This window comes from Eschscholzia californica, unplaced genomic scaffold, assembly GCF_041429995.1.
Source record: "Eschscholzia californica isolate CP2 unplaced genomic scaffold, dmEscCali1.0.p SCAF_3, whole genome shotgun sequence".
Taxonomy (NCBI): Eukaryota; Viridiplantae; Streptophyta; class Magnoliopsida; order Ranunculales; family Papaveraceae; genus Eschscholzia; species Eschscholzia californica.
In genome coordinates this window covers 13951287-13961228 of record NW_028238420.1, presented here as the reverse complement: position 1 = coordinate 13961228, position 9942 = coordinate 13951287, and the positions used below count along the sequence as shown (strand labels likewise).

At 34.5% G+C, this 9942-nt stretch overlaps 1 long non-coding RNA gene across 1 annotated transcript; it reads right to left on the bottom strand.

Annotated features, from left to right (window-relative positions):
* Nucleotides 1–6331: 6331 nt before the first annotated feature.
* On the bottom strand, nt 6332–9423 carry LOC147548568 (uncharacterized). Its single transcript, XR_015238363.1, has 7 exons — nt 9191–9423; nt 8637–8825; nt 8399–8478; nt 8015–8092; nt 7528–7857; nt 6536–6600; nt 6332–6360 (listed from the first exon to the last, which is right to left on the bottom strand). It is a non-coding gene; the product is annotated as an uncharacterized LOC147548568 (long non-coding RNA).
* Between the last annotated feature and the right edge of the window lie 519 nt (nt 9424–9942).

Sequence of the window (9942 nt, the reverse complement as noted above, 5' to 3'; positions counted from 1 at the left end):
GAGTCAGTGACACTTAATCTGGATGATTGTTTGTATGCACATCGTTGTCGTTCCTCCCCTTGTCCTTCTGTAAGTGTGTGAGGGGTGTGCACTGCCATGTTAATAGAATTTTCGAACATCGCAGAGGTCCCTCCTCTAATAGTATCTGCATTAACTTGTATGGGTGTTTCAGTAGTGACTCTCGTAACGTGTCCATCCGGTGAAATCATTTTCAACTTTTTGGCGTGATTGAGATGAGTAAGGAGATCGCTGAAGGAGTCATTGAATGAGGGGAGTCATTGAATGAGGGGACTGTTGGTTGTCGTTCATGGGCTGGACCATGTGTTCGTTTATCTCCATGTGATCCACCTATATTCTGAATGTCCATGGAACTGAAAGTTTCTAGTTCCTTTCCTGTACCTGTAGAAAAAAAGACTCTTTAAATAATTCAGAATATTTTGGTTCGATTGTCTTAAGAACCCAAGAACGTTGTTCATTTGTTAGATTCTATTCTAGAAGATCGTTAAAATGAAGAATAATCGGACAAAATTTGATGGTGTGTCCAACTAGTCCACAGGAAACACAAAAAGGAGGAGTCGTTCAAAACGTAGTTCGACCGAGATCAATTTCGTGTTGGAGACTTTCAAATTAACTCTTTGTGGGAGTGGTTTATTTAAAATAAATTCAACTTTAACTCGACCATAGACTCTCCGTCGTGAAACATCCTCCGGTGTGGTGGGATTGAAATTTCCGATCGATCCTGCCAACCTGTTCACCGTTGTATTATTTAGATGACCTAGAGGAATGCCATGCATTTGAACCCAAAATTTGGCCGATTCAAATGTATGTTCCTCTGGTGTTAATTGAACGTTACATTCATTAAGGACCGCCGATTCTTCTGCAATCCTCTGAGGTGAACTGTCAAGACCCAACCCCAATTCACTTGGCATTTTGAATCGGATCAGAAATTTGTTGTCCTGCAATTTCGTTAGAGCGAATTTATTTGGCTCATGGAGAACCCGTGCTATTTGCATCATTGCTTGATTGATATCTATCTTCCTGGAGTAAAGGAATTTGAGTACACCTGTTGTTCTTTGAGAATGTACTGATCAGATCTGTACCTTCAACTATTACCGTCGGAAGATCCTCCGTTGTGAGTGCTGCGAAGTGTTTGATGAATTGATCGTTTGATGAAGACATTGTAAATCGTTATTGGGAACAAAACAAAATGGAGGTATTTTTAACCTTTAGATTAAAATTTATTTTTGTGAGACAATTAACCTCTTAATATTTCCTTCTTGGCCTCTAAAACTAACTTTGATTCTCATAACAAAAAAACTAATTTGATTGATAAGTTTGGATTCTCATGTGAAAGGATCATGGATAAGTTTGGGTTCTCATGGTTTTTTATAATTTTGTGAAAGTGCATACACTAACAAAACTAATTAAATAATTGATGTCTCTGTATATTTTTCAATTTTTGAAGTTTTCATAGTTGTACCCAGGAAGAAATCTTTCTAAATCGACATTGGATAGGGAAAAAATGAAGTGAAATAGTTCAAGAGTTAAATGAGTGCATCTCAGATGGGATTCCTTTCTGAAAGATGTTATTTTGTACGTATAGCATTTCTTCTCATATCATCTCATTGCCAAGTTGTTGTAAATGCGAAGTCACACTCAATTAACTTGTCTATTTTAAGTTGGACAAATCCCGTATTTTTAGACAATTGGTATTTTATTCTAAACTAAGTAAATACATTTTATATCACGCGGTTTACGAATAGTCCCACATAGATAGTAGAGGGTCATGGAGAGGAAAACTCGATATTATAAATAAGACCCTCGAGATTAAGAGGAATGTATCTAAGCCTATAAAAATGTGGGTACGTATGAAATTTGTACGTAAGAGTGCTTGTGCACAGTGTTTTCCTTATATAGAAGATTTGCTTTCTGTAGATCAGCTCAAAGGGGATGCAAATCTTCCTTTGAATCTCTGTAAATCTTGTGTGTCATTGTGAGTATATTATTTATTTCATTTCTTTTATTAATTTATTTATTTGTTAGTTTATTTTGTCTTGGTAAACCTCTATCTTGTTTTTCATTTCTTTTATGATTTTGAGTTCCTTGATGTTGGTTTCAAAGATATATATAAATATCTCCTAGTTGCTACCCAAGATGTCAACTAGCACTAGGTGAAAGGTTCACAAACCCTTGACCTTACATTTTATGTGTTTGTGGTTCTAGGAGTCAATTGGGTGTTGCTGGAGCTAATGAGCCGAACACATGTATGTTTTCCTCACTTCTGCTAGTTATATTTAAATTATTCATTTTTTTTAGAGATCAATGTCTTAAAATACATTCATGGTGTGTTTGGATGAAGGAAGTATGAATATGTGGATTCATAATTTCACAGATTCGTGAGTCCAAATAATTTTTTTGTTTGTTTGTTTGGTAACTGATAAGAATTCTCAGATTTAAAATTATTTAAATTTTTTAACGCTTATTCAAAAAATATTTGAAGAAATTTTTTTTTCAAATATCGTTTTCTTCGCAAACGGTCAATTGCTTTTGAAGGTTGTTTCTTTATAAATTTTATTTGTCAGAAGCCGTTTTTTCAAAAAGAAATTTTTTTCGGAAAACAATTTTTCCAAAAAATTTTTTATTTTTTCGTACACCGTTTTTCCCGAAAATATTTTTTTTCCAGCAAACGCTGTTTTTTCCTGGAAAACAGAAAACATTATTTCCTTCCGAAGATTGTACTTTTTGGAAAAAAAATTCAGGCTCAAAAGGTTTTGGAGAAAAAATGGTATTCGGAAAAAAAACGGTTTTCTAGGAAAAAAAAATTTCAGGAAAAAATGGTCTTTAAGGGAAAGTTGTTTTTAGAAAAAATCTGTCTTCGAGACGGTTTTGAGAAAAAAAACAATTTTTGAACAAAAAACGACTTTCGGGAAAAAAATAAAAAAGAACAGTTTTTAGGAAGTAACGGATTATGAAAAAAAAAAATTTGAAGTAATTATTTTGTAGAAAAATATATATTTTGTAGAAACAATATATATTTTTGTAGGAAAAATATATACTTTTGAAGTAATTATTTTGTAGGAAAAATATTGTTTTGCTGCTTTTAAGCTTAAAATTTTGATTTATTAATACAAAATCCTACCAAATCTTAGGAGGTTGGGTGGGATTTTGCTCCAATCCAAATTTTGGACTGATGAATCCTTAGGATTTAAGAGTCCTGGGATTTTTGGTAGTAAAACAGACCAAGGAATCATGATTCCTACCAAATCCAGTTTTTGGTAGGAAACCTACTTAAAAATGCTGCATCCAAACATACCATCAACTTGTTACAAATTATTCTTAATATTTTTTAGAGATTAATGTCTTAAAATATATTCAAGTTTAGAAGATATAAATATTTTCTTCAGAAACATTATAATCGATACGATTAGTAATCTGTAAGAATAGTAGTTGGAGTCTACTGAGAGCCTACCCCTCTTGTGTCGGACCTCTCTTTCTTAAGCTAAAGGGAGAGAAAGAATAAGAAAATGGCGAAAGAAGAGAAAAAACCCTGTTTCTATTAATTTCTTATTGCTCTTGAGCGTCATGTGATTGGTCGAGGCAGTTGCACGCTCCTGTAATAAACTCGAGGAGATTATACGCTTAAATCCTCATAAGTATCATGTGCAACGTAGAACAATTAGTGCTCTACAGGCATTAGTTACACATATAGTTCAACCATGAGTCAAATTAAAATAAGTTCTTCCAAAGAACTTCAAGAATAAATGAGGACAAACAATAATAGGTTCTATTGTGTGAACAGGGTAAGGATCTAACGAGGCAATTGGCTCGGCTGCGTGAAGATGCAAATGTGGTACAAGAATCAGTAAGAAGATAGTGGGCTATCACTGACTATGAACAACTTATGAAGAAAATAAAAATTACTGATTTATCATCAAATGAAGAACATTTGAAGAAAACAAATGTTCTATTTGTTTAGAAGATATGAAGGATGGAGATGACATAAGAGCTCTGAAATGTTCACATGCCTTTCACTTGCATTGCATAATTGCGTGGATCCAACCAAAGCAACTTGTCCTCTTGGTAGGAGTGATTTGCTAGCTTGATGAATTATGTGTTAAAAGGAGAAGTTAGATTGATTAGTAGTACCTAATAGTTTAGAGTTTGGTTCCATTTCATCATGAGTTTATGTTTGTGTGTTCTCTGTTTAGGGTTTGTCTTCTGTTTGGGTTTGAATTTATGGTTGTGTCTTCTGTTTAGGGTTTGAGTTTATGTTTGTGTTTTTTGTTTTTGTTTTAAATGTTATTATACGACGAAGGATATGTAATCATCTAATAATAATAATAATAAATGTAAGATGATTTGGTTTCTTCTTTCATATTCTCATGACATTCTTTCCCTATTAAAATGATATGTTCAATACAGACCTAGTAAGAGCATCTTCAATGAAACACTCAAACTCTAAATCTTAGAGTGTCACATAAGATTTTTTACAGTTTTTTTTTAAAATTCATCTCCAGTGCAAAACTCAACATGAATCTTTAAAGTGATTTGTCAATATTTACTTAGAGATCCTTAAGCGGACACTCTAAATTTAGAGTGTCCTCTTGAGAATCTCTAAGTGTCACATAAACAAATCAATTACTTTTAATCCAAAATATAGGTTTTTAGAGTTTCTTCTGAATGTTGCATTGAGAAGGTTTTGAAATAGAGTGTCTCTAAATGACCAAATAGAAAAGAGACCATTTAGAGATCCATTTTTCACACTTGCCACATGGGATTTTTAGAGTTTTTCTTCAGTCTTGCATTGGAGATGCTCTAATAGGGAAAAAAAATATCCAACCGAAGAAGGAAATCCATAGGAAGAGAAAAGAGCAAACCAAATCATTATATGTTTTAAATATTTTTATTTTATATTTATCCTCTTTTCTTTTTAATCTTAATCTCCTTCCACTACAAAAAATATAGCCATTAGGGCGGTAAAAAACTGTCCCAAAAGCATCAAAACCGTCCCCAATAAAGTATTGGGGACGGTTTGTGTATGTCCCAGAAAGTGGCGTCCTAAATGGTATTTGGGACTGTTGTAGGGACAGAAAGCATCTGTCCCCTATACTGTTTTTGGGACAATTTGTGTTTGTCCCTATATAAACGGTTAGTAGGGACAATCATTAACTGTCCCTGAAAATTTGATACGATTTCCTTTTGTTCTCATTTGGGACAATCAACAACTGTCCCTAAAAATTTGGCGTGCTGGTATTTGGGACAGTGAACACCTGTCCCTATAAATTTGGAGAGAATTTTCTCTAGCTTGGATGCGGGAATTTCATTTAGAATTAGATATTTTTGAATAGGAATTGTCCTAATCAAATAAATTTAACATTTACACTTAAAAGGAGCTCAAACATAGATAATCAAAATATTATGTTTATATATACCAAAATATAATGTATTTCATTTGCAGCTATTGTCAACCAAAACATTTACCAACTAGAGTATTTAACAAAGATTAATAAAAAAAACATTAAAGATGTATGTCACCGAACTAGTCGGACAGACGAAATCGCATTTGTTACTAACAAGAAGCTTGCACACACTATCATTTGCATATCTATCGATCTCATTGAACCACTGCTTAACATTGTTGCAACTCTGCATCTCTTTGACATTGTAGACAAATTAATAAATGTAAAGAACCATTGCAACCTTGCAGCTGGAAACAACCCCATTAGTTGACTGAATGGTTTGAATGGCGAACCTAGTTTGAAGATAATTTTCAACTGATCAAGATCCTTGAGACCGGAGGCAAATGGTGCACATAATGATAAGGGTAAAACCTGTAGTAAAGAATGTTCAAACATAAGTCAAACAAATATTAAAATAATCTAGTGTCCATGCTTTCTGGAAGGTAAAAAAAAAACTAAAACAATGACATATATATATATACTAGGTGTCCATCGCGTCCTACGGACGCGATAGATCCCTTTTGGCTAACGCCTTTACATAGTAATGTAGATTTAGCGGTCCGTAGGCGTGAACACGACTCCGAGATCACGCGCCATTAAGACTTAGTCGATCGCGACAAATTTACATTACTATTTAAAGGCGTTAGCCAAAAGGGATCTATCGCGTCCGTAGGACGCGATGGACACCTAGTATATATATATAAACTCTACATGATTGTCCCTAAGGGAGTTGTCGTGTGGTAGTTTAGCGGTTACGGTAAAGAAAGGCCTTAAAGATGGGAGATCTAATACAAAAAAAGTTATGACCGTATCTGCTACGTATGTGCCCGGCACATTGTTGTTCATTCTTATTCTTTGTCTTTCCGCTACTCCATAAATATAAGCAAAATGAAGTTTCAATCTTGTGCACCATATCAAGAGGTTGTATTAAGACAATATCAGATGGAAAACAGAAGTCATTAAAATAAGGAACCATGGTGTACAAAGAAACCAATATCGATTATTATTCCTAGAGGAATGACGACATTAGAGGTAGTTAAGTGAAAAATTAGTTCTCAAATTAGAAGCACACTCACCATTGCCAAGTGAAACTCCCTTCATAGTAATAGTGCATGTCCCAGGATAGACCTTCTTTAAAAACCTTAAAGAGCAAAAAACCAGTCAACTTTCAGTTACCCTTCATTGGAAAATGTTTAACAACAACAACTAAGTTTCAGAAAAATGTTTACCAACTACCGAAGGAAAGTACAAAACCAAAAGGAGAGAAGGTGAAGCAATGTTTTGGCAAAATTAAGCAACGACTAAATAAATTAACTCAAGAACTACTTCTATAATCTTTGTCAAGAAAAGGGGGGTAAACTACAAAAATATAGATTAAAACTTTAGTCTGAAACATTAGCATAGACAAGTTTGATTTAAATGTTTAACTATTCAAATCTAGTCGGTCATGTAGAAAGGGCGTATCTAGATCTCAACCCTCGTCTATGTGCGTAGGGAATTACAATAGGATTACTTTGTGTCTATCCTAAGTTGAACTCACAAGAGTACTATGTAAATAGCTGCGTGAAGGGTACTATAGAGAAATGAAATTTCAACCTAATCCTCCTCTTGGGTGTCAGAGTTAAAGGTCAGACATTCATAGAGTGACTCATTAAGCTTTGTTTTCAATTCATCTTTGTTTCCATGTATCTTATAAAGCAAGCCAGAAAAAAATAAGTAAATGGGCAATCAGAGGTACCATATAGTAACCGAGATCTTCTAAGTAACATTAGCATATTGGAATCATAAATACGCAGGTTTGACAAACATCTAAGAAAATGGAGACTGGGTTGTATAAAGGCATAAATAAAGAGTAACATATACTTTTGCCTGATGACCATTCTCGGCCTCAGGGCAGCACCCATTGTGGTCCCAAGAGAATAAGGAACAACTTTTTGGGCCTATTATGAATTTCATTTTCATTAGACGCTTCAAATTGGTTGCTTGTAATATCGAGAACTAAAGACTTGTTGTAGCTTGTCCAAGCTCGTTTTCTTTTATAAAAGTAGCTGGTCTTTCTAAATTGTACCTAGTGTTTCTTGATATGTAGAAAATGCTGGAGCAGAAGCAAGCCAAGAAGCATGATAGCAAGCAACTGGAACCAGATATACGGGTTTGAATTGAGGTTCTGCACCATCTCCTCTTCGTGCTTGTGCCTTTTCACGCTTAATTCTTCTGCCTGACGTTGATAAGTAAAAATAAAAACGAATACAATGTTGACATAATGCGGTTATTAAAATAAAAACGAATACAATGTTGACATAATGCGGTTATGACATCGTCATAGAACTAGAAAGGTATTTTTTGAAAGATTTTGTCTTTGTAGGAACCTGCTGCTGCCTGAATGAAGTGATCGACCCTGCTCACAATAATTTGATGAAAGTCAGTAAAAAAACATGTCAGAAAAACAAATCAAATCGCTTTCAGGATCAAATGATTGATGCAGACAACATCATAACGATAAAGACGCCAATGGGGAGCCAAAACAAAGCTGAATCACGACAACAAATAAATACCTTGCTACCATCTGTCAAGTACCCACCCATTGACATTCACACCTTCTTGTATACAACAATCAACAAGTTGATGGTGCCCTAAGTACCAATAAGGATAGGAAATTTGTAAGGAGAGAAAAACATATTAGTATAGCCTGGCTTTAATCAACATACTGACACTCTAACTGTAGTTACTTATAACTTAATATGGTAGTTGGTAAAGGAATAGGACAAAGCCAAATCAGGGAAAATACATAAACCATTATCAAAAGCAATCCAATTGAAGTAAACCAACGTTAGTCCAAAAAGTCATTTATATTCAACTAAAGTAACGCATGAGGAAGATAACAATCTCAAATAACAAACTCGTAAAGTTACAACTTAGGGACCTATGGCACAACGAACCTCGCAAGTTTCCAAAGGTGGCATACGAAACAAAGAAGCTCATGAAGATGAAGTTTTCCACGATACGTTCAAAACCAATCCTGAAAGGAGGGTTAGCTATTGTCAAACTCTAAGTACTCCCTAAGGGTCCAAATGTTAAGAAACTGCAAATGTGCAGAAAATGAATAAATAATAAAGATCATGAAAGCAATGTGACTAACTCGATCTAGGGAGCTAGAGTCATAGATGCAGGAATTACCCTCCTATGAAAACTTCTGATCCAGATAAAAGGAGGAAATAACCTTGCAAGGCTTTTTAGGAACAAGTTAAACTTCATCTTTCTCATCAAACTCCCCAAATTTTCTCTTAACCTTTCCTTCACATTTTGCTGCTAGATGACCCATCTAACCACACAAGAAGCATTTTTCTTCTTGTGCACGGAAACAATCTGAAAGCATTACCCAGAACTACAATTGTTAAAGTAGACAGTTGAGGAAAAACAATATAAGCCCATAATGAGAATACCTGAAAGAAAATAATTAAGTAAAAACATATGGATTTATGATCCATGATATAAGGCATAAGCTACAAGCCATGAACCTGAAGCTAGAACTCTGAACATTTCAATTTCAAAATCATTAAAAATGAAACCCTTACCCTGAATGCTGAAAAAATAATGTGCTAGAAAGAACTGTTACAATTTTCATCATACGCTATTAAGGGTATGGAATCTTGTATTCTAATAATTGAGGCATTAACATTTAAACTAAAACAACATAAGAACTCCATTATAGAGTGTGGAACAATACTCACCTGGCCCATTCATTAAGTTGCAGAAGACGAAGAATAACAAAGTAGGAGAGGCGAACCGGACTTAGATGCTACCAGCAAAACCCTAGAAGAAGATCAAGAATCCTCGAACGAGAAACCCCATAACAAGAAACCCTAGAACGAAAAGAAGGGCCGAACAACGACCCTAGAACATGAGAACAATGGAAGAACAGAAACCCTACAACTAAACGGGGAAAAAGAAAGAAGAAAAACTCGTGGAATAATGGAAGAGGAGAAGGCAAAAAAAGGGGGGAAAACAAAAGGAAAATTGATTTTTGCGCCACTATTTTGCGCGCCAAAATTTTGAGCATTTTTTTTGGTTTTTCAGTGTTGTACAAAATTGTCCCTAAACGGTTCAATTTGTCCCGATTAAAATTTTGTTTGGGACAAAGACAACAAAATTGTCCCTATTGAGCGTTTTTTTTGTAGTATTCATATGTTTCTATTTTATGTAACCTCATCAATATTATAAATAAAAGTGAGGAGAACTCTAATAACTTATTCTAGTTTCATAATCTAGGTGGGTGATTTTGGGAAATAAAGAAATTATCTGAGCTACAAAGTTTTGGACGGAAATAATTCCTTTTAAAATTTTTTTGTTTCCTCCAAACACTTAAACCCTTATATCTTCAACTTCTTCCTCTCTGAATTCTACCGTAAACACCGACGACTTCCACCATAAATTCTGGCGACCTCCACAACGAATCCCGACCACATTTTCATCATCTCTGACA